The sequence below is a fragment of the Panthera onca genome, chromosome C2, assembly GCF_046562875.1.
Source record: "Panthera onca isolate mPanOnc1 chromosome C2, mPanOnc1 haplotype 2, whole genome shotgun sequence".
NCBI classification, from domain to species: domain Eukaryota; kingdom Metazoa; phylum Chordata; class Mammalia; order Carnivora; family Felidae; genus Panthera; species Panthera onca.
In genome coordinates this window covers 112,280,132-112,306,182 of record NC_138347.1, presented here as the reverse complement: position 1 = coordinate 112,306,182, position 26,051 = coordinate 112,280,132, and the positions used below count along the sequence as shown (strand labels likewise).

General features: G+C 36.8%; 1 long non-coding RNA gene across 1 annotated transcript in view; it reads right to left on the bottom strand.

Annotated features, from left to right (window-relative positions):
- Nucleotides 1-610: 610 nt before the first annotated feature.
- The window catches only part of LOC132683259 (uncharacterized), a 93,119-nt gene continuing 67,678 nt past the window's right edge, over nt 611-26,051 (bottom strand). The window contains exon 5 of the long non-coding RNA XR_013549816.2: nt 611-985. This is a non-coding gene — a long non-coding RNA (uncharacterized LOC132683259). The remainder of the gene's footprint in view (nt 986-26,051) is intronic.

The window sequence follows — 26,051 nt, the reverse complement described above, 5'->3', positions numbered from 1 at the left end:
CCAGTAGAAATATAATCTAAGTCAGAAATAGAATTTTAAATATTCTCCTGGCTTCATTTTGAAAAAGTAAAAAGAAATAGGTGAAAATACATTTTAAAATATGTTTTATTTGGGGTGCCTGGGTGGCTCAGTTGGTTAAGCATCTGACTCTTGAGTTTGGCTCAGGTCGTGATCTCCTAATTGTGAGACTGAGCCCCACGTCAGGCTCTGCAATGAGCATGGAGCCTGCCTGAGATTCTCTTTCTTCCTCTCTCTCTTCTCCTCCCCATTTTCTCTCTTTCTCCCTCTCTCTCTCTCAAAAAAAAAAAACTTAAAAAAATAAAATGAGGGGTGCCTGGGTGGCTCAGTTGGCTAAGCACCAACTTCGGCTCAGTTCTCATGGTTTGTGAGTTCGAGGCCCGGGTCAGGCTCTGTAATGACAGCTCAGAGCCAGGAGGCTGCTTCGGATTCTGTGTTTCCTTCTCTCTCTGCCCTTGCCCCACTCACACTCTGTCTCTCAAAAATAAATAAATGTTAAAAATTTTTGAAAAAAAATAAAAAATAAAATGAAATATGTTTTATTTAATCCAACATATCCAAAACATTATTGTTTCACATGCAGTCATTATAAAAAAAATTGTTGAAATACTTTATTTTTTCCCTATTTCTTCTAAACCTGGTGTGTATTTTACACTCACAGTCCATCTCAATTCAGACCAGCAGCTAGTGTTTTGGGCAGTTTGACACCATTGCCTCTTCACTTACCTACACAGGTCCCAAATAAAAAGAAATGATTGAGTAACTGTGAACAGTTTAGCAGATCCAGAACATTTTATCATGATATATACGAAGAAGCTGATGATCAGTTTTTACATCACAGGAGTTCAGTGGTTAAGTGTGCAGAGTTCCAAACCCAGACTCATTAGGTTCAAAACCTCCTTGCTTTGCACTCAATTACATGTCCTTGGACACATTGGTAAACCTCTTTGTGCTTCAGTTTCCTCATCTGTAAAACAGCAGAAGTAGAATGTTACCAACCTCATAGGATTGTTAGAGGATTAAGTAAGTCAAGATGCCTAAGCACATAGAAGAGGGCTAGGAAATGTATTGGCAGTTGTTATTATTGTTATTATTTACTATTATTACTTCTTCAGAATAATGATTTTTAAAGTATGTTCCTTAGACCATCAGCATCACCTGCAAACTTGTTACAAATGCAGAATTACTAAGAATCTTCATTTTAATAAGATTTCAAGATGGATTCATATGCACATTAAAATTTGGGAAGCAATGTCCTAGAGATTAAGCAGAGAAATTATAAAAATGACAAATGTGACATCTGGGAGTTACAATTTATGCTATAATTTGTGAGGAGAAAAACTGGTGTCTTAGGGTTCTCCAGAGAAACAGAACTCTCTATTTCTAGAGATAGATGACAGATGATTGATAGATAGATGATAGATAGATAGACAGACAGACAGACAGACAGACAGACAGACGTAGATGAAGGGTACCTGGGTGGCTCAGTTGGTTAAGTGTCTGACTTCGGCCCAGGTCATGATCTCGTGGTTCATGAGTTCGAGCCATGTCGGGCTCTGTGCAGAACCTGGAGCCTGCTTCACATTCTGTGTCTCCCTCTCTCTCTGCCCCTTCCCTGCTCACACTCTGTCTCTCTTTCTCTCTCAAAAATAAATAAACATTAAAAAAAAGATATAGATAGATAGATGATAGATAATAGATGATAGAGATATCTAGAAAGAGAGAGAGAGAGAGAGAGAGAGAGAGAGATTTATTTCAAGGTATTGGCTAATGCAATTATACAGGCTAAGAAGTCCCACAATCTGCCCTTTGCAATCTGGAGACCCAGGAAATCCAGTGTTGCAATTTGAAGGGCTGAAAGCTGGAGAGCTGATAGTGTAGATTCCTGTTCAAGTCTGAAGGCCTGAGAACCAGGAGTGCCATGGGCAGAAGATTGTCCCAGTTCCAACAGTCAGGAGAGAGAGAGACAGACAGACAGACACAGACACAGACTCACAGAGACAGAACATATCCTCCCTTCCTCTGCCTTTTTGTTCTATTCAGACAATCCCACATTGAGGAGGTCAATTCCCTTTACTCAAACTGTCAATTCAAATGTTAATCTCTTCCTGAAACACCTTCACAGACACATCCAGAAATCATGTTTTACCACTTATCTGGGCATCCCTTGATCTGGTCAAGTCGACACAGAAATTATCTGTCACACAAGGAAAAATAGTTTAAGCAAATAGGGAGCTGTAAAATACCAAAATACCAAAAGGAAATTTGTCATAGAGACGAAAACCTAAGGAATTCTAACTGTGACAAACAACTTCAATTAAATTAACTTTAACTTTGATGATTCATCACCACCAGAAAGACTGGTTCACTATGGCAGGAGAAATAAGAGAAACAAAAGTTAGAAAGAGAAGTCTGATGTCAGTCTCTGTGTCTTATAGCCCTCTTTGGTTATTAACAGCTCATATTTGCGGAACAATTAGTTGAGGATATTGCAGCAGATGATTTCCTCTCATATGATAAACTGAGAGACTGGAGAAAAATATGACTTTTACATGAGAGAGAATTAAATGTTGACATGACTTAAAATGTCAATCAGATCTTCATATCACATAAGTGCCTGTAGGATAATAATGTTACTAATAGTCATAATAAAAAGCAGCTAACATTGCTAAGTTCCAGTGACTTCAGGATGTGGCCTATGTTAGCTCACATATTTATCATAACAACCTAATCAGGTGAATGTTGTTTTATAAATGAAGAAAGTGATGCACAGATAGGGTAAATTACTTGCCCGAGTTCCCAAAGTTAAGAAGTTATTGAGACCAGCTCAATTTCAGACAGTCTGGCTCCTGAAACTGTACTCTTAACCACTGTGCCATACTGTCTACTTGACTTCCTAGTTGCAGCAAGGAGTTGGAGGATGACAGAGACCTAGCTGTCCAACACGGAGCTGAATAACAAATTTCCAAATAGTCCCTGACTCTATAAAATATTACTCACGATTTCTTTTAACCCAAAAATATTTTTAACACCAAGGTCTTTCAGAAAATATGTACTAGGTAAAGCAATATTTGGTAAGTTGACATTAAAGTTAATGTTACATAGAAAATTGAATTTATATTCAAGAAAGTGAATCTTTTAAAAGTATTAGAGGTTTGACGGAAAGATCTCGTCTATCTCAAATAACTAATAATAATGTTTTGATGAGCCCTCAATTCTAAGAGTTAGATATAGTGGGCATGGGTGGTGAGAGAAATTAACTTTGCTAACTAGTGGATTTTCAGACTGTTCTGATACAGTCAGTTCAGTAACTTCAAGTACAAATAGATTATTAAAATCTAAACTTCATTTTGCATGCTTAATCATATTAATTTTTATTCTCTGTACCCACATCTTTGCTGGTGATAAGCTGGAGGTGATAAGGAAGAAATTTATGTTATGTCCAGCACATCCCTATCAGTAGCAAGAGTTTCAGCCCTCTTTTGATCATTACAGCTGACCTTAGATGCCACAGTGTGACCAATGCCCAAATCCTAGTCCTTTTATGAGCCCTTTGTATTTGTTTGTTTTTCAGAGTTTGCACTGATGCTTTTTCTGATACTGCAAGCCTCTTCCTCTCCCTCACTCCCCAGTCGATGGTCCACCCCATAGACTCTTACTCCTGGGTTATTCTCGCTGTTCCTGTGGACAGCTATTTTGTGGTACCTGCAAGATAGCTAAAGCCTCTGCTGCCTTGGGCACTCTATCCATAGGATCTCATAGATCCATGTTGCTTCAATCCATGACCCTGTAGATTGACTTCAGAAACTTTGTTATCTCTTCTCTACCCTACTTCTCTGTAACCTGTAACTTTTTTTTTTAATTTTTTTAATGTTTATTTACTTTTGAGACAGAGAGAGACAGAGCATGAATGAGGGAGGGTCAGAGAGAGAGGGAGACACAGAATCTGAAGCAGGCTCCAGGCTCTGAGCTATCAGCACAGAGCCTGATGCGGACCTTGAACTCATGGACTGTGAGATCATGACCTGAGCTGAAGTCGGTCGCCTAACCGACTGAGCCACCCAGGCGCCCCTGTAACCTGTAAGTTTAACACTAAAGTCTAGCTCTGGGCTAAGCAGCTTTCAGATTAAAAAAAAAAAAAAGTCATTAATCCAGATGTAATGGTAGAAGAGATCCTGACCATAACTGTATAGGAAGCAGAGAAATAATTTATCCATTACCCATACTCCACTTGTGAAGGAGAAAAGAAGGAATAGTTATGTGTTCTTGAGCTCTGTTCACCCCTAAATGTGCGCTCTCTCTCTCTCTCTTTCTGGTATCTTTTCCTTTTAGTATAGTTGGCTTAGAAGCACTGCTGTGTTTTAGCAAACTTTTGTACTGGAATCTAAAGTCTTTTGTTCTTAGCCTTGAACTGTTTTCAGAGAAAACCTAAAATAGAATTATGAACTTCAGAGGATCAGGAAAAGGTTTCAATAATCTTCACTTTATCCCATTATCATAGCAAATGCCCAAATCGTAAAGAAGTAAAAATCTAGCAATTTAAACATAAATTAAGGGAAATGGTTTTTACTCTTCAGTAATATATACTGAATTAAAACTTATAAATACTGATAAATGAAGATCAACACTATACCATCTGCAAAATCCTTTATTCTGCTGATTAAGAACACCAGTTATAAAATTGGAGAAATAAAACTAATACTTGCTCTAATCTATCTAATCTAATCTAATCTAATGTAATTTAACCTGACAGTTGCTCTAGTCTCCTGTTTTACAAAGATTTGGAAAGAGAGGACTGAAGGAATTATAAAGCCAATGACCTACTATCAACAACTTTGGAGATTATTGTTATTATTATCCACATTTCATAGATGAGGACTCTGAGGCTTAGAAGTAGTGTTATTGCTCAAAATTGTATGAAAAAAAAAGAATCTCTTGAATTGTGACAATAATTAAAAATATCTTGATATTGGCTCATATTAAAGATATCCATAGTATTCATATGATCTCAATTTCCTGTAAAAAGATACACGATTTCCAGTACATTTACCAAAGTTCAATGACTATTGTTTAAAAGTAGCAATAGATGTGGCTACTCATTGTGTATTCCAAGGTCATATACTATCAAGGGTATATCCCAAAGAAGATGAATTCTAAAGAAAAATGAGAGGAAGCCAAATTGGATAAGTTTCACAAAAGAAATCAAGCAGATTTCCTTGGTGTCAAGATATTGGGCAACCTTCTCAAGCAGGACTGCTTCTCATTCTCATTTCTCTCACCGTATCCCACAGCATGCAGCCTCATAAATGCCTAAGCAAATGTCTGAGCATTAAATGATGAATTTTAAGTCTGCTCATGAGATCTAAGCAGAGATTATCTTGAAATAATAGAATGGTATTTAGGCCTTTCAAAGTCTGACTATACACTATACACTAAGTCTCCTAGAATTAGTGTTGACCAGCCTGAGATGGTATCTTCCAAGCCAAGTGAACTGTAGTCCTCTGACAGCAATATCTCTTGCAAAGACAGATTCCTTAGGGAAAAAAAAATTAATAATCTGTCTTTACAATTAGCTTAAGTGGAAAGAAGAAGTGAGTAGGACAATGCCCTGTCCTGAAATTATCCTATGTACCTTATAGATATAGTTCTGATTAAATTAATTATATTCTGGCTTATATACCTCAGAGTCTTGTGAATTAGCTAGAGTGAGTAACCAGTTCTTCTGACCATGCTAAATCCAGGACAGTGGTAAGAACCTTTATCACAATTAGTATCAGGGCTGAAACTAGGACCATTTTAAGTTCTTTCTTATTTTCAAACTTATGTTGCTCATATACCAGTGGCTCCTAATTTTTTTTTTCACTTAAAGGACCCCTTTGAAAATCTGATGAAAACTAAAAGTGCGACGTATGCCTAAGAAACAAAAAAAAAATGTCATTTCAAGGGTTAGAACTTGAAGCTTATCCATAGACTCTCACTTAGGAACTCTCATCCTCAAGAGACTTGCCACCTGATTCAGGAAAAGATAATCACCAAATCATCTTACAGAATGCTATATTGCTTATACACACACACACACACACACACAGAGAGAGAGAGAGAGAGAGAGAGAGAGAGAGAGAGAGAGAAATTCCACTCTCAGAAAGAAACTGGAGGTCCCTTTTGTTTAGATAAGCTTAGTGATGGTTAGAGGAAAATTGCACTGCCCATAAAGGAAAAAGAAATGTAAGTTGCTAAGGAAGATACCTAAAAGAAAGAATCTTGGAGCTATTGGCCTCTGTGAAGAAAGAACAGAAAAACAAGATCCTGGTAGTGATGTGGCAGAGGAAGGTCTGGAGCAGAGACAAGTCCTTGGAGGGTTGAACTAGGTTAGGTTGAGGCAGCATACAACCCTCACAGGCTCAGTGCCTTACTTATCCTAACACAATGAAAAACTTTTCCACATCTCATCCCAGGGGTCTGAGCAGCTACTCAGGTCACTTGCCTTTTAAGTGGACACTTGGCAATATAGGCCACTTCAAACTTTTGTCTCTACCCTCAAAACCAAAGGTTTTCTCATAATTGCTATACCTGGGGAAGAGAGAGAGTCTAAGGTCTCATATCTGCAATAAACACATTTCACTTCTTTTTCAAAAAGATTTTTAATGTTTATTTTTGAGGGAGAGAGAGACAGAGAGACAGAGAACAAATGGGGGAGGGGCAGAGGGAGAGGGAGACACAGAATCCAAAGCAGGCTCTAGGCTCTGAGCTATCAGCACAGAGCCCAATGTGGGGCTTAAACGCACAAACCATGAAGTCATGACCTGAGCCTAAGTTGGTCACATAACCAACTGAACCACCCAGGTGCCCCAACACACTTCATTCACTTCTATCACAGTGCCTTGATTGAAACTAGTCACATGATCCCAGCCTACCTAAGTGGGTTGGGAACTAAGAATTTCCACATATTCAGAATGAGATGTTAGTTCCAAAAATGTCTACTACAAGACATGTCTAATAGAGGAGTCCTAATTTGTTTGCGGGCAGTATCCATTATTAAACTTTTCATTTGTCTCCCCTGTGAAACCCTCAATGAAATACATAACTTTTCTCATTCTTTAGAGGGACTCAGAGAGGTGCTGAGCTCTGCATACAAGTGGAGCACAAACTAGGTATAGGAAGCCCCACTTTAGGTACAGTTAGAGTACAGTGTGCAGAAGACTGCCATCTGATGATAGAGTACCATGAGACAGGCAGTTTTCATGGTGGAAAAGAACTGCCTGGCTTCCAGTCCAGTCTACATTCTACAATTCTAGGGGGAAGCTAAGTGACTTGCCCATCTGTAAAATGAGTAAGCTGGATCTTATCATGCCAGTGTTAAATTGTACAGCACTGGTAATAGATGCAAAAGCAATTAAAGAAGAGAGAAATCAATTTAAGGAGTAAAATTATTTTTGGCAGGTAACCTCATTTTTTAGCCTATCTGACCAATCCATTACTACCTCTGATGATCACTTCTATTAATGAGATTTTATTAGGTAATATATATCAAAAAATCTAATTTTGTTCCCAAAATTATAGCACTCGGCATAAAAAATATTCTCCAGTTACATCAAGTAGGATACAATATTGACTCTAAGTGCGTTTTATTTTCATTTCTATTTAAAGAAAATACATTCTAACATGGGTAAAACTTTGTACGATGTATTTATCTCAACATTTAGTAGATGCATTTGGGATAATTGCATATACAAAGGTGATCATATATCAGGGTTTGCCTGGGACAGTCACAACAAAATTATGAATAGCCCCCAGTTTCCTTCTCAAGTGTGTCCCAGTTTGGGTAGTAAATTATATGTTACCCAATATGTATACCATATGATTTTTAGTAACTGACTTTTGTGTACACTAAGCAGCAGGACCCTTACTTGCTATTATTATAATCAGACCCCAAATTAACTTAAGTCAAACACTTGGGGACACTCAGAATTCATGCAAAATACCAATTTATTTTTTATCTCTTAATTGTTCATTCCAGATAGAAGGTTTTCCATGTTCAGATCACCAGCTGAAACAATCAAAATGAGTAATTGTTTTCTCCTGACTCATTTACAAAAGGAAATCCTCCATTTGAGGTGAATAATCACTTCTGATTTCTCTGGGGTAATCAGAAGCCAGTAATAACAAGCATTATCCTGTTACATTTTGACCTTGGTCTGAATAATATACCTGATAGAGCTCTGAGAAACATGAACACAGTCTATAGATTTTTCAGTCTTCTGTCATGGAAGAGCTCAGACTATTCCTGAGAATAACTCTTTTCTAATTCAAAGTTAATTTAAAAAAATGGTTATACCACCCTCAATTTGAGCATAATAGGGATCTCCCATTTATCTTCTTTATATTTGCTATAAACAAGAGGAATTTTAACTATTTTAGAAGAGTTATTACCTTTGTTTTTTTATTTAAAAATTCAATACTTTTTTTTCAAATAAAAAAAATTTTTTAAATTAAATCCAAGTTAGTTAACATATAGTGTTATAATGACTTCAGGAATAGAATTTAGTGATGCATCACTTACATATAACACTCAGTGGTCATTCCAACAAGTGCCCCCTTAATGCCCATGACCCATTTAATTCATCCCCCCACCCAACAACCCACCAGTAAACCCTCAGTTTGTTCTCTGTATTTAAGAGTCTCCTATGGTTTGTCTCCCTCTCTGTATTTATCTTATTTTTCCTTCCCTTCCCCTATGTTCATCTGTTTGGTTTCTTAAATTCCACATATGAGTGAAATCATGTAATATTTTTCTTTCTCTGACTGACTTATTTCGCTTAGCGTAATACATTCTAGTTCCATCTATGTTGATGCAAATGGTAAGATTTCATTCTTTTCGATTGCCAAGTAATATTCCATTGTATACATATACCATCTATTCTTTATCCATCATCAATTGAAGGACATCTGGGTTCTTTCCATACTTTGGCTATTGTTGATAGTGCTGCTATAAACATTGAGGTGTATGTGCCCCCTTTGAATCAGCATTTTTGTATCCTTTGGATAAATACATAGTAGTACAATTGCTGGATCATAGGGTAGTTATATTTTTAATTTTTTGAGGAACCTCCATACTGTTTTCCAGGGTGGCTGCACCAGTTTACCAACAGTACAATATCTGCATCCTTGCCTACATCTATTGTTGCCTGAGTTGTTAATGTTAGCCATTCTGACAGGTGTGAGGTGGTATCTTATTGTGGTCTTGATTTGTATTTCCCTGATGATGAGTGATGTTCTTTTCATGTGTTGGTTGGCCACATGGATGGCTTCTTTGGAAAAGTGCCTATTCATGTTTTTTATCCATTTCGTCACTGGATTATTTCTTTTCTGGGTGTTGAGTTTGACAATTCTTTATAGATTTTGAATACTAACCCTTTATCTGATATGCCATTTGCAAATATCTTCTCCCATTCCATCGGTTGCCTTTTAGTTTTGATGATTATTTCCTTCACTGTGCAGAAGCTTTTTATCTTGATGAGATCCCAATAGTTCATTTAGTTCATTTTTGCTTTTGTTTCCCTTTTCTCTGGACACATGCCAAGTCAGAAATTGCTGCAGCTGAGGTTAAAGAGGTTTTGCCCGTTTTCTTCTCTAGGATTTTGATGGTCTTATATCTCAAATTTAAGTCTTTATTCCATTTTGATATTTTTTTTGTATAGTGTAAGAAAGTGGTCCAGTTTCATTCTTCTGCATGCCACTATCCAGTTTTCTCAACACCATTTGCTGAAGAGACTGTCTTTTTTCCATTGGATATTCTTTCCTGCTTTGTCAAAGATTAGTTGGCCATATATTTGTGGGTCCATTTCTGGGTTCTCTGTTGTGTTCTATTGTTCTATGTGTCTGTTTTTGTGCCAGTACCATACTGTCTTGAGGACTATAGCTTTGTAATACAGCTTGAAGTCTGGAATTGTGATGCCTTCAACTTTGGTTTTCTTTTTCAACATTACTTGGGCTATTCTGGGTCTTTTCTGGTTCCATGCAAATTTTAGAATTGTTTGTTCTAGCTCTGTGAAGAATGCTGGAGTTATTTTGATAGGGATTGCTAAAAAGTTAATACATTTTTAATGTTGATTATTTTTTCCTACAGTGCTGATTACCTTGTGTTCCTCTAATTCATTATGTTCTTTAGGGGTCAAAAATTAGGCAAAGTGAGACCACCAAATGTTGGTAATAACAACTCAAAAATGACTCCCAACTATTGCCAAAAGTAAAATTTGTATCATCTGTGTATTTTGCTCTGCAATGTCTTATAGATCACCCTGAAGGACTCTATAGGTATAGAGATCTGTTAGTGCTCCCTCACAGAGTCTTGGTTGCTCTGTTTCATAGGTATGTAGATTGCTTATGTTAGCATGGGCCTGATATATGGTCTGGAAAGGCAGTTATGTTTCAATTATGTCCTTGGATCAACATTAATGTAATTCAATAAAAATTTAGGCAGGAGACAATTAACCATTTCATAAATTCACAATATTTCAATAGCACAATTGCCCTATTTATTTTATGTTTTTAATATGAAATTATTGTCAAATTGGTTTCCATACAACACCCAGTGCTCATCCCAACAGGTATTTAGTTTATTTTAATATGCATATGTTGTTGGTAATTTTCTGTAGAATACAGAAAGCTTCATTCATATACCCTTCATTTAGAGTTTGGTATGATTCTATTAATAAATACTAAAATGTGGGACACCAGGGTGGCTTAGCCGGTTGAGCGTCTGACTTTGGCTCAGGTCGTGATCTCTTGATTCCTGAGTTCAAGCCCCACGTCCGGCTCTGTGCTGACAGCTCAGCGCCTGGAAGCTGCTTCCGATTCTGTGTCTTCCTCCCTCTATTCCCTTCCCCTGCTCCTGCTCTGTCTCTCTCTCTCAAAAAATAAATAAAAATAAAAAAAATAAATACTAAGTTTTGTTCCACTTATAATGTAAAAGTTTCTAAGTTAGTTGTCACTAAATGCAGAAGATACAATGATTCATTAAGGAAGCCACAGGTATAAAAGGACTTGGGTTCCCTCATTCCCTGCCTCCCAGAATCAATGGATACAAAAAGTAGAAGGGAGCCTGAGACATTTGTAATTAATTGGGCAGTTGGTGGTAGGTGTATTATTTTGAAACAAATTCCAGATGACATTTTATATGTAAACATTTCAGTCTGTATTTCTAAAACAAGGATTCTTTAAAATCTAACCACAATTTTATAATATCTTAAAATGACAGTAATTTGTTAACTCTATCAAAATTTCCAAGAGACTCTTTAAATTTTAATTTTTAGTTTAATTTTTTGAGATCCAAATGAGGATCATACAATGCAATAAGTTAACGTTTTACAAATCTCTTAATTTCTTCTCTCTTTCTCTTACCTGGCAAATCATTTGTTGATTAAAAAAAACAGCAAGTTATCTACATTCTGTAGAGCATCCTACACTCCAGATTTTGTTGATTGTATCCTATGGTGTCAATTAACATGCTCATTAACTCCTAGCATTCATCAACACTTTAGTTAAAATTAGGTACAATTCATATAGGAAAAGTGGATAAGTTTTGTTTTTGCTTATCATGCTTTGTGAAGTGGAAACTGACCCCTAAATTCCTTATTCTTAGTCCAGAGTCCTTTCCACTACATCTGTGGGTATCTATGAACTTGTACGTGTTTTCTTATTCATTGTTTGGATTTCACACATAGAGTGACTCTGAAAAGTATCTGGAAGGATATAATTTAAGGGACAGGTGAGAATTATAGTGTGAGCGATCACAAAATAGTTCTTCACATTGGGACATAATGAGTTAACGCTACATGAAGACCTCTTAGTGACCGTGTCAATAATTTTTCATCATCATACAATAAAATACTGAGGCTACACCCAATAGCAATTTGGATAACACCCCTGAAAAGAGTGTGTTGTTCACAGTAACATTAGCTGTTTAACTTTGGTGCAGTTTTTTCCAGACATTATTTCATAAAATATGACCTCCTCAATTAATGAGTTTGTGTTTTGTTCTGACAATTTCTAAAATATGGCTGCAGATAAAGAGAGCTAAGGCCCTCAGGCTTCAGGACTTAGAAATATTGTGGTTTGGGTGTGAAAATCTCTGATTAAAAAAATCTATAAATTCCAGTATATGCTGATTTGAAGATTTAAAGGCAGATCTTGTTTATGCCCTAGCTACATACATAGGAGTGAGGTAATACCTATCTTTGCTGTTAACTGCTTGTGTTTTTTTGTTTGCTTGTTTTACATTTTGTCAGCATATCGAGGCTGTAGAAGTTGGAAAAGGAGCTCAGAATTTATACAGTTATTTTAATACTCATTACAGAATGTGGATAACCACAGTAATAGTAGAACTTTTAAAATATGCCTCACTTGTCCTTCGCTATGTTAATCAATGAAACTAAACTGATACCATAGTATTCCTTTTCAGTTGCTGTTAAATTTGGAGAAATTACTGGGTCATGTGCCAAATGACCTGATATTTGGCCTTGATATCTACTAACTAAATTAAACTAACTGAGTAGGGCACTTTAATTCATGATGTGGTTGGAGACAATTCTGAGTGGTCTCCTGAGTTTCTGCGTCTTGTGAGCAAAGGTACTGACAGCCTTTGCTGAGCTTTGAAAAGATTATCTTTCCAAGGATGTTTGTGTAGTGAGTCGCCTTGGAAGTTAGAGGTCGAGTCTTCTCCCAGAGCAGAGAGCAAGCTTGTTTACTCACCAGTATAATAAATATGTTTTCCTCTGAGTAAAACTTGGGCAGATTGCTTTGTAACCCATTATAATATAGTAGAAATCTTTCAGCTTGGGACTTCTCAACTGTGACACAAAACTTGGCCCCTATGGGACAAGTAGTTTGATGTAAACGTGAAGTTTATTCTTGCTGTGTTGTGAGTAATGGACTGTTTTTTTCTGACCCCCGAAGTCTGTGACTTCTACCCGTTCCCATAATACTGTGGTGGGTTAACTGGCTAGCTTGCAAGCAGAGTAAAATCTTCACATTTTTAAACAGATACCATAATTTGCTTATCTTTAGAGTTAAGGAATTGGTCTGTGAGCTGGTTTAGATTTAGTTTTTAGTTCTGACTTGATGTAATGTAGAAAGAATCTTGTTTTATGTCCTCAAAGGATGACAACCTTCTGAGGCTGAAAATGTAAGGAAGTGTGGCTGGCTCTGTACCTGCGGCCCAAGTGAGACTCAATCATCCTCACCACATCTGTGACCTGGTTGGAGAGCTGAATGGGATGAAAAGTGAGAGTAAAAAGCAACTGTATGCAGACATATGTTCACCTTACCTGTTGGCAGAAATGAAGAGAGTAGAGATTACTATCTGCAGGATTGTAAGGACCAGAAAATGAAGATAACCCCCATGGAATGGAACCTGATCCAGTGGAAAGAGGGGCTACAAGAGTTATTGTCACGAAAAACCATTGAGATATGGAAACACAAGCAGAGCTGTTCATGTCTTCAGTGACAAAGCATAAAACAGGATGACAGAGATGTGAATTATTCCCACTTGGGCATAGTACATCCCTTTCCTTGGTACCATGAAGGCTCAGTATGATACATTTCAGCATTGTCTAGAGCAGCTGCATCAGAGCAATGATGCTCAACCAAAGATGAATGTTTCCAGTAGACCCATCAGCACCCAGAGTTAGCCTGGTGGGGAACAGTGGATGTTACTTGTAGAATGAGCTTTTAGTGCCCCCAGTCACAGAAGTAACCCTGGGTACTACAAAAAATGTTTGACAGGCAAGTCCCAGGGTACTGAGTTACTACTTGAGCAGATTGAGACAAAACCTGAGGCACTTTTTCATTGTTATCATTCATGTGACCTCATTGATACTTATGGCTAGTGAGGTGTGAGGAAACACAACTTATACAGTAGAATATGGTGAGTGTTGTACAGAGGTTAGTGTTATGAAAACACAGAACACTAGATCTTGCACTAGATCTTGAGAGATAAATAGGCTTTTACTAAATTGCCAATCCAATAAAAAGAATTATTTGCAGAGAAAACTATCACAAAGGCATAAACACTGGATAATGTATTTTAACTTCAGGTTTTTTTGCAAGAGCCAAATTTTGAACATTTTCAAGACTGAATTGTAAGTACCCAACTAACGGTCAAAGATATGTTCAAAAGATACATTTCCGTTGTACAAACCTGAATTTCTCATGTCAAAAAATTATCTACAGCAGGAGGGTTTCATGCTTTGCAAATTCAAATTCTGTTAATAAAATAATGATTTAAGTTATGTCCTTGGCACTGTCTGTTCCTATAGTGTGTATATGTGTGTGTGCACACTCCGTGCCAGTTTGCCAACAAATATAATCTTCCTTTTTTCCAAAAATATTATATATCATCATAATACCCTATTTTCAATTTGTGTTTAATAAATAGAATATAATATATACATAACCCTTTAAGAAAATGATTTCTCTCGGGCACCTGGATGGCTCTGTCGGTTAAGCTTCCGACTTTGGCTCAGGTCACGATCTCCAAGTTTGTGAGTTTGAGGCCTGTGTTGGGCTCCATGCTGTCAGTTTAGAGCCTGAAGCCTCCTTCGGATTCTGTGTCCCCCTCTCTCTGCCCCTCGCCCACTCACACTCTGTCTCTCTTTCTCTCTCAAAAGTAAATAGACCTTAAAAAATATTTTAACAAAAGAAAATAATTTCTCACCTATTGAATATTTGCCTCTATTTTCAGCTTCTAATCATCAACCAAGGTCAGTTAGGATAGTTTAAAGGAATGCATGTTTGACGTTCCTTATATTTAGGCAGGCATTTGAAAGCAATGAGAGAAATATCTCTAAACAGTTTCTTCATTGTATTTGATAGAGAATGTGGTGTAGATGAAAATGCTCTTGTGGGTCTTTGTGGTTTGATGTCCTACTTTTTTTTTTTTTGTCTCAGAGTGATTAAAAAAATCAAAGTACAATATAGCCTAGAGAAGTGAGGCATTGCCAAGTCTGAAAAGTTCTTAAAAAGTTTCCTTTTGATTTCTCCTACCTTTTTTGATCTTTCATACGGTGGTTTGCAATCTCTTTTATTTGTTTATTGTAAGTGTCACGCATTATCTGGTAAGAAATATAATAAATTATACCTTAAACTACATTGCTGAAATCTCTCCTTGATACATTAAATCATCCTGTTCCATTGAAATGAAGCATTTTTTTAAAGGGATGTGACTTAAAGCTAGCTGATACAAAATATCCAGCAGCATAAACATTTCCTTTGGGTGAGACTAATGATCCATTATACCCAGTGTTCTATCTTTGACATTGACACCTGTAGTTGTTTGCAACCAACTGCCCCATTGCTGTCCATGACACCATAATTCATGGTAAAATACGTTGGAAGATGATGACAATAATTCTCCCATACCACATTCTCTTCTTACCATGTGGCTCTGACACTCTTCCCACTAATAGGTAAAGTCTATGTTTATTTCCTTTAATCTGGGAAGGCTGTAAAAACAGTGGAAGTAATGCTATGTGACTTCTGAGGCTATATTTTTAAAAGACCATACACCCTTTGCTTGTTTCTTTTGGGATCCTCACTCTTAGAATGCAATTACTATACCGTGAGGAAGCCCAGGCAGCCATACTGAGATGTCAACTGACAGCCAGCATCCACACACCAATCAAACAACTAAGTGAGCCTTCAGACCATTCTAATCTCCTACTCTCAAGTCACTTCCCCTAGCCCTCAAGACCTCCCAGCTGAGAATTCAGACATGGAGCACAGTCAAGCCATCCCTTCTGAACTCTTAAAATTCCACAGAACCCATGAGCATAATAAAATTTTTGTTTATGTCACTAAAGTCAGGACTGTTTATTAGGCAGCTATAGTAACTGAAACAATACGGTGTCCCTAGAATCTTAATTTTTCTTTAATAACTCCTGACCAATCAGTCTGCATTTTTGTGCATTAACATTTTCAGTGTTTGAATTTTTTGGTTTACGTGACATATTCTAAAAGCTCTTTTCTTTAATTTGACCTAAATTGTTTTTCATGGCTATGATAAGATTTTGCAATAATGTTAAGTAAGAATATTCTGAGCAGAGAGAACTGCATGTATAAAAAACCTGAAGTACAAACACGTCCGGAGGGATTGAGGAACCCAAAACTGGCCAATATGGCTGGAGTGTGGTGAGAGAGAAGAGTGGTACAGGCATGTCAGAGACCTCTCATCATATAGAGCAGAACAGGCCATGATGAGGAGTTGGGATGCCATTCTAAGAACCAGGAAGGTTTTACACAAGACAGTCATGTGTTCTGATTCTCATTTTTAAAGATCACTGTAGCATAGAGAATGACCTGTAAACTTGAGAAGGAACAGCAAGAGAGCAACTGCAGAATTACAGGCAAAGAAGAGGGGGCTTGAGCAAGCATACTAGCAGCAAGGCTAGAGCAAATATATTCTAGGCATATTTTGGGGATGGGAATTATAAGAATGTGACATACTGCATGACTGGGTTTGACACAAGGAAACGAATTAAGGATTATGCCTAGATATGCAGCTGGAATAACTGAATGCATTGAGAGGAAAGTTACCAAATTGGGGAAAGGTTATAACAAAGGAAAAGAATTGAGGCAGATGTATTCAAGAATTAAGTTAGAGAGATTTTTGGCAATTCTGCTTTTAAATTCTAATGAAAACAACCAGACAATGGGTTGATCTAATCAAAATCCAGTCCATGGAAAGAAAAAGAAAGAGAGAGAGAGGGAGGGAGGAAGGAAGGAAAAGAAGGAAGGAAGGAAGGATGGAAGGAAGGATGGATGGATGGAAGGAAGGAAGGAAGGAAGGAAGGATGGAAGGAAGGGTGGAAGGAAGGAAGGAAGGAAGGAAGGAAGGAAGGAAGGAAGGAAGGGCGAACCAGCCACAATCTTCCAGATAGACTGTATTTCTTGCTCTGGTTTCTCTCTCTAACATACATGGGCTCGATGAATACACCAAGTTAATTCAAAGTGGTAGTGCTATTGCAGTGCTTTTATGTGTTGTGCATCTCCATTCTCATCAGCTGGATTTCCTTTCTCTACCATATAGTAATAGAAGGAACAAGATGTCTACAATGTTAAATAATCTTAGAAAAATATGAATAAGAATGTGTCAAGGCTGATTAACTATCACAAGATTTTGGCAGATTTCAAACGCTCTTGGGAAGGAGTACTTGAGGTTGCTAAGGTCAGAAGCCCTGGCTAGGGGATAAAATTGTAGACAGTGAAGAGTAATTCTTCAGTATTTGTGACTAGAATAGGGGTAATTCATAAACAGGAGACTCCCCTCTAAAGAATTTTAGTCTTGGCATCCTTTTGTTGGAAAAACTAGATACTTAGGGGTGTGCCCTTTAAAATATTAAAATCTTCCATTTGTGGAAAGTTTAGTAGTACTACTTAGAAATAATTACCTTTATGTGGAGAAAACAAATGAGAGAGGTATAGTTCTCATGGCTGTTCCAAAAGTAAACAAAACAAACAAAACTAATGATATCAATATAATTCAACTGAGTGTTACTTTCTCTTTCTACAAACACAATTGCCACACTTTGTCTGAGAGGAAGATGTTTAAGGCTACCCTTTCTTTGTCATGTAAGAGAAAAATTCACTCTTGATTGCCTGATGTGGGGCTTGACCTCATGAACCTCAAGATCTTGACCTGAGCCAAAACCAAGAGTCGGATCTTAACTGACTGAGCCACCCAGGTGCCCCGCAAGCTAGTTGTTTTAGCTCAGTCTCTATGTGTTTTGTATGTGTGTTCTCATATACATGTGCATGCACAGGCATACAAAATTGATATGTTTTTTAGACATCAAATACAACATGACCTAGTAACTGTTCAGGAATTAAAGCCTTTTTTGCTAACTCTGCCTCTCCCAGTCCTTTAAATTATGGGCTCATAATCGAAATTTAACTATAAATTGTAGTCAGAAACTATATCTCTCTTAGCATTTAGGGATTCCTGGGCATCTCGATCGGTTAAGCATCTGACTCTTGACTTTGGCTCAGGTCGGTCATGATCTCACAGTTTGTGCAATGGAGCCCTGTGTCAGACTCTGAGCTGAAAGAGCTGAGTGAACTTGGGATTCTCTCTCTCCCTCTCTTTGCCCCTCGCCTGTTTGTGGACTCTCTCTCTGAAAATAAATACATAAGCTTAAAAAATTTATCTTAGCATTTAGCTTAGTTTAGTACCTAGCACATACTAAAAACCAAATATGTGTTGGATTGAATGCACTTTTTTCCTTTTAACTACTGCCTGTTTCTATTCCATTTTTCCACACATCTTGCAAAAGCAACCTTCTCTCATTCATTATTTATCCGTTTTGGGGCAACATCCTTCTCATTTTATTAAAACTGTCTATATCTAACAAAAGTGAACAATAATCATTCTTTTGCTTAATTCAGTAACTTTTTATTAGTCCTCATCCTGTTTGCCTCTGGGTAATATTTAGCAGAGTTATCCATACTTCATATTTTAAATTCCCTTTTCCTTTGAAATTCCTATGGCTTTTGTCAAACTACTTCATACTTATCCTCTTCGTATCTGCTAAACCTCTCCCTCTTTATGTTTACCATTAAATTTTGTAGTTACAAAGGTTTTATCCTTAGGTCTATTCTCATTTCACCATACTTGCTCTTTCTGGACATTTTCATCTACTCATAGAGCCTCAGCTCCCAAATCTATGATGATGGTGTCTAATCTACAAGTAAGTCTTAACATTGTTTTCTGAATATTTTTCTTTGTATATTGAACATCATTCAAACATAGTATGAGACTATTTTAGCTTAAAGAACAAAATAACAACAGACATGGACTCTGTCTAGCTTATGCAAAATCAAAGGAAGAAAGAGAGGCTTACTGGAGTGATTACTGGGGAATTTCAAGGAGCCTACAGGATGGAAGCTATGGCTTCCACAAGAGGCCAGAGTCCTCAGAGAAACTCAGGAAATTTCTTTCTCTCATCTGTACTCTGAGTGTCTGTTTATGCCTTCTCTCACACTGGCAACCAGCATTTTGTACTCTTTAACCCACATGTTGGAATGTGACAGCTAATGGTCACCAAGCTTACACATTCTCAGTTTCAGATCATCCAGAAAGAGATCTACTTTGCTTTCTCAGTTCTGTAGAAACATAGACTCTTAGTGGCCCATCCTAGGAACATATTACCCTAACAAGTCCATTCTGGCCACAGGAAAATGTCCATTATATAGATGATGTCTGCTTCAAAACCATGTGATGTGAGAAGAGACATGTGTCAGAAACAGGAGATAAGAGATAAGATTTGCTTGGCTAGAATAAATAATAGATTTTTAATACAAACACCCTCTTGGCAGGTGAAATTCATGTGCCAAACTAATTTTTATCCACCAACTACCAACTCAGCCGTATCTCCTGAAAGAAAGGGGAAGAGATCACCAGATCTCAAGGTAGAAATTGCTGAATTGTCTTTGACTTTGTCCTAACTGTCTATATTCCATCATTTTCTAGTCAGTCAGTTTTAACACTGAGCTATCTCATGGATGCATATTTTCCAGGCCTCTTGCCACCACCCTCTCATGTTCCCTCATCTCCTGCCTCCTTTCTGGGATCTGTGACTTTATCGTTTGTTTCTCCAGTCTTTGTCCATACTAGACTATGAAGCTAGACCACATCACATCTTTATTTAAAAGCCATTGAAACCTATAGAACAGATTTAAAATGGTCCAGTTTTATGTCTGGTCCCTCCTCATCCAGAGAATCCCATCACTATTTATAGACAACCTTATTTAATCTCATAAATTATATTTATTTACTCATTCTCCTGGACTTTTGTATACATCAATGTTAACTATACTCTTGTTTATTTGGCAAAATCTTTCTTATCCTTCTGGATTTACCTCAAGACCCAGTTCAAATTTCATCTTCTCTGAGAAGACTGTCTTAACACTTTACATCACCAAGGAAATTAATCTTACCTACCTGACCTTAACTCAGTATAATACTTTTAGCACCTCATGGTTTTCCTACAGTTTTTTATTTGTTTTATTTATTAGCATTTGGACAATTTAGTGTGTTTTATATTTTCCCCTTTAGAACTTCACTTAGGGTCTGGTACAGAGAAGGAATATATGAATATTCATGAATGAAAAATAAGAATTTTTTAATATTGACTATAGACTTTAAATGGGCTCTTTTTTAGTATGCAAATTTTAAAATGATGAGAAATCTATTTAAATCAGATGTCTTAGACAAATTATTCAACTTAAAAATTATTGTGTTCTTCTTATGTGATCTATGGCATGGCTGAGATTATTACTGTGTTTTTCTTATTTGTGCCTGCTTTATACCAAGCTGTTTATGTGTGCATGCTTTACACCAAGCTGTTTACTCTGTAGAGCTGAGAATGACAAAGAAACAAATAATAATATTGTAAGTCAGGTTATAAATGCTAGAGGTACAAGAAAGTGCCTATAGGAGAAAAGAGAAAGGAAAGATTAATTTTGGTTAGAAACTCGTGTCACAAATGAAAGCATGTAAAGCAGAGGGAGACATAGTCTCAAATGGCACCCAATATGGTCAACTAAATGAAGCCTGTGTTTCTTCAAAAATTCTACATAATTGTGGTACATAGTGTACAAATTCTGTCCTCTAAGTACTAAACTATTTTTGTTAATTTACAACCATAGTCATGATTTATAATGCCTGTAAAAACCAGCCTAAGATAAACATTCTCAAATACACAAACACTTACACATACATGACTGCCAAAGGTGGTAATTTCATTGGCTGAGCTTTTAGTTCTACAGTTGAGTTAAAGGAGAAGATTAACATGTGTTAAAGTGAAGGTTTGCTAAGGCTTAACTCTGGGTGTCAGATTGCCTATATAAAGCAGTAAGTAAAATACCAAGCCAAGACAAAAGTGTTTGTTCTTCACTCAGGCTTCCAACCCCAGGCATCATGTACTTAAGAGCAAGCTTAAAGGCAAGCCTTTGGAGAATAGAGCATAATGTTGGCAAGCAAGTCATTCCCAATTAAGCAAACTAAATCTTAAGAACAAAACTACAATAAATGGTCAGAGAATGTGAGAGAACAAAACCCAGAGTGGATGACGTCTTGTTTTTCTGATTTCATTGCTTTCTTCCTCATCCCGCTCATTAGGAATTGGCATTAAATGCTCTATGGGATCTGATCAGAAGTGCACAGAGGATTTGGGCCTGCTGGAGGAGCAACTGCCTTGCAGCCTCCTTGGTTTGGTAGCAGCTGTCTGAATTGAGTAGTTTGTGATTCTAAGGAAAGACTAGTTGTTAATACACATATCAGTTCATGTAGTCAACATTACTTTAGGGAATGGAAAGAATGGCATCTTGACATTTGTTCCACCAAAGCAGATTAGTTGGCCAGACTTGGGAACATTTTAAATTTTACTTCAAAAAAAGAACAAAAGGTACATCTTTCAGGCTGTCAAAACCAACTACCAAAATAAATAATTCCCTTAGATTGATTTTGCTATCAAACATTGGACACATGATACTTCAGTTTCTTATTCAAATTCCCCATTGTTGGGGTCTATTAATTGCATTCGTATTATTTTGAAAATGCAGTTGTAGCTCATACATAATGAGTGACTAATAATATATAGATATATTCCTAACTGCTTTCATTCTCCATTATTCATAGCATCTATTCCTTATTCACCTAGCAGGATAAAGAGCTCTGGGGAATGAGATGACCTTTTCATCCAAGACCGGTAAAAAATGAAAATGAATTTGATATGAATAATCTCTCTATTTATCAAAATTCTATCAAGGATCATCCCAGAAGAATCACTGTTATTTGTCCAGTGCACACCAGTCTGGCATAGTGGTCAGCATCTGATATAAGCATCTCTTTAGGACCCTGATGAATAGTTATAATGATCTGAATGGATATGGATAGAGATATGGATATAAAGATAGATAGATAGATAGATAGATAGATAGCTGTTATTTATTCTTTTTTTTAATAAACTAATTTTCAAAATTAACTAGAAGAAAATGTGGAAGTAATTAATATGTGCACTAATAGCTTTCATTTTTTGTGCCTGCTCCTCTAACCCTGCCCTCCATAACATCACCCAAATTATCATTCTGAAATCATATGATCTTCCCTTATCATTTTTCAGAAGCAGACTTCACGTGTCACTTATTTTACCTAATCTGTTAAAAATACCAGTATATTTTAGTCAGTTGAGTGTCTGACTTGATTTTGGCTCATGTCATGATCTCACAATTGTGAGATCGAGCCCCATGTCAGGCTCTGTGGTGAGCGTGGAGCCTGCTTGGGATTCTCTCTCTTTCTCTCTCCTTCTGCCCCTCTCCCACTTGTGCTCTCTAAATAAATAAATAAATAAATAAATAAATAAATAAAGCACTTTTTAAGATAGTGTATTTTGTCATATTTAAAATTTTTATATTTTTCACCTTTAAAGATCCAAGTGCCAGTAAGCTAAGGGGAAGGTGGTGTGTTGGTTATTTATTCAATAAATGTATATTGAACCTCTGCTTTGAGCCAAGAGAAACTAGAAGTGTGACAGTACTTTGGAGGAAACAGTTTGAGGCCAGTGGGCTTATGACAGAATCTTGGGTTAATGAGTCAACACTTTCATTTTACTGGGATCACTAATTTGTCCATTTTGGGAATCAGAAAAGGTTGACGAAAATCCTGCCATTATGATATTCAACTTTAACACACTTTGCCACATCTCCTTTATACTTCTTCATATAGATGAAGGGTGGCGACTCTGATAATAGTCTGTTGTGTTATTTCTCAATGCACTATTTTTTCTGATGTTGAGTCTTACTGAGGTACACACCATTCTGCAACTTATTAATAAAATGGAATTATGGAATTTGCATATTGCTGGAATATGAATTCTTACTAAAAAAATCAATGTCATCTATACTTCACAGATTGTCACTCAAAACCCAGAGACTTTACAATTTTCCCAGCATTTCACATCTGTTAGCAATAGAACTGATTTCTTTCTTTCTTTTTTTTTTTTATTTTAGTCACCTAGTGTTCTTCATGACAACTGCGCTCCTTAATCCCCATCACCTATTTCACCCATACACCGACCCACCTTCCCTCTGGTAACCATCACTTTGTTCTCCATACTTAAGAGTCTTTTTCTTGATCTCTCTCTCTTTCTCTTTCCCTCTCTTTCTCTTTCTCTATTTTGCCTTTGCTCATTTGTTTTGTTTCTTAAATTCCACATATGAATGAAATCATATGTATTTGTCTTTCTCTGACTGACTTACGTCACTAAGCATTATACTCTCTAGTTCCATCCATGTCATTGCAAATGGCAAGATTTCATTCTTTTCATGGCTGAATAATATTCCATTGTATCTATATAGTATATCATCTTTATCCATTCATATACCAATGAATGCGTGGGCTTCTTCCATATCTTGGCTACTGTAAATACTGCTGCTATAAACATAGGGGTGCATGTATCCCTTTGTTTTATATTCTTTGGGTAAATACCTAGCAGTGTGATTACTAGATCACAGGGTAGTTTTATTTTTAACTTTTTTCAGGAACCTCCATACTGTTTTCCAGAGTGGTTGCACCACTTTGCATTCCTACCAACAGTACCCAAGTGTTCCTTTTTCTCTACATCCTCACCAACACCTGATGTTTCTTGTGTTGTTGATTTTAGTCATTCTCACAGGTGTGAGGTAATATCTCATTGTACTTTTGATTTGCATTTCACTGATGGTAAGTGATGAGGAGCATTTTATCATGTGTCTGTTGGTCATCTGTATGTCTTCTTTGGAGAAATGTCAGTTCATGTCTTCTCACCATTTGTAATTAAATTATTCATTTTTGGGGTGTTGAGTTTTGTAAGTTCTTTATTTTGTATACTAATACACTATATTTTTTATATTTTGTATACTAATCGTTTATTGGATATGTCATTTGCAAATACCTTCTCCTATTTACACAGGTTGCCTTTTAGTTTTGTTGATTGTTTCTTTCACTGTGTAGAAGCTTTTTATTTTGACATAATCCTAATAGTTTATTTTTGCTTTGTTTACCTTGCCTCAGGAGACATATCTAGAAAAATGTTTCTTAGGCCAATGTCAGAGAATTTACTGCATATGTTCTCTTCTAGGATTTTTATGGTTTCAGGTTTCACATATAGGTCTTTAATCCATTTTGAATGTATTTTTGTGTATGACATGAGAAAGTGATCCAATGTCATTCTTTTGCATATTGCTATCCAATTTTCCCAAGCACCGCTTGTTGAATATCTTTTTCCCATACAATATTATTTCCTACTTTGTCAAAGATTGACCATAAAATTGTGGGTTTATTTACGAGTTTTCTATTCTGTTCCATTGATCAATGTATCTATTTTTATGCCAGTACCATACTGTTTTGATTATAATATACATTGATTTGATTTGTAACATAACTTGAAGTTCAGAATTGTGATTCCTCCAGTTTTGCTTTTCTTTTTCAAAACTGCTTCGACTATTCAGGTTCTTTTGTGGTTCCATGCAAATTTTAGGATTGCTTGTTCTAGCTGTGTGAAAAACGCCGGTGGTATTTTGATAGGGATTGCATTAAATGTGTAGATTGCTTTGGGTAGTATAGACATTTTAATATTATCTTTCTATCCATGTTCTTTCTATCCATGAACATGAAATGTCTTTTTATTTCTTCTTTAATTCTTAATTTTTTTATTTTTTTAATGTTTATTTTATTATTTTTTTCAATATATGAAGTTTATTGTCAAATTGGTTTCCATACAACACCCAGCACTCATCCCAAAAGGTGCCCTCCTCAATACCCATCACCCACCCTCCCCTCCCTCCCACCCCCCATCAACCCTCAGTTTGTTCTCAGTTTTTAAGAGTCTCTTATGCTTTGGCTCTCTTCCACTCTAACCTCTTTTTTTTTCCCCTTCTTCTCCCCCATGGGTTTCTGTTAAGTTTCTCAGGATCCACATAAGAGTGAAACCATGTGGTATCTGTCTTTCTCTGTATGGCTTATTTCACTTAGCATAACACTCTCCAGTTCCATCCACGTTGCTACAAAGGGCCATATTTCATTCTTTCTCATTGCCACGTAGTACTCCATTGTGTATATAAACCACAATTCTTTTATCCATTCATCAGTTGATGTACATTTAGGCTCTTTCCATAATTTGGCTATTGTTGAGAGTGCTGCTATAAACATTGGGGTACAAGTGCCCCTATGCATCAATACTCCCGTATCCCTTGGGTAAATTCCTAGCAGTGCTATTGCTGGGTCATAGGGTAGGTCTATTTTTAATTTTCTGAGGAACCTCCACACTGCTTTCCAGAGTGGCTGCACCAATTTGCATTCCCAGCAACAGTGCAAGAGGGTTCCCGTTTCTCCACATCCTCGCCAGCATCTATAGTCTCCTGATTTGTTCATTTTGGCCACTCTGACTGGCATGAGGTGATATCTGAGTGTGGTTTTGATTTGTATTTCCCTGATGAGGAACAATGCTGAGCATCTTTTCATGTGCCTGTTGGCCATCTGGATGTCTTCTTTAGAGAAGTGTCTATTCATGTTTTCTGCCCATTTCTTCACTGGGTTATGTTTATTTATTTTTGAGAGAAGGAAAGTGTGTGTGACCAGGTGAAGGGCTGAGAGAGAGGAAGATCACAGAATCTGAAGCAGGCTCCAGGCTCCGAGCTGTTAACACAGAGCCCGATGTGCAGCTCGAATTCACAAACTATAAGATCATGACCAGAGTGAAGTCAGATGCTTAACCAACTGAGCCACCCAGGTGCCCTGTCTTTTTATTTCTTTGTGTTGTTCAATTTCTTTCATCATTGTCTTATAGTTTTCAGAGTATAGGTCTTTTACCTCTTTGGTTAGGTTTATCCTTAGGTATCTTATTATTTTTGGTACAATTATAAATGGGACTGTCTTATTTTCTCTTTCTGCTGCTTCATTATTGGTATACACAAATGCAACAAATGTCTACAGATTGATATTG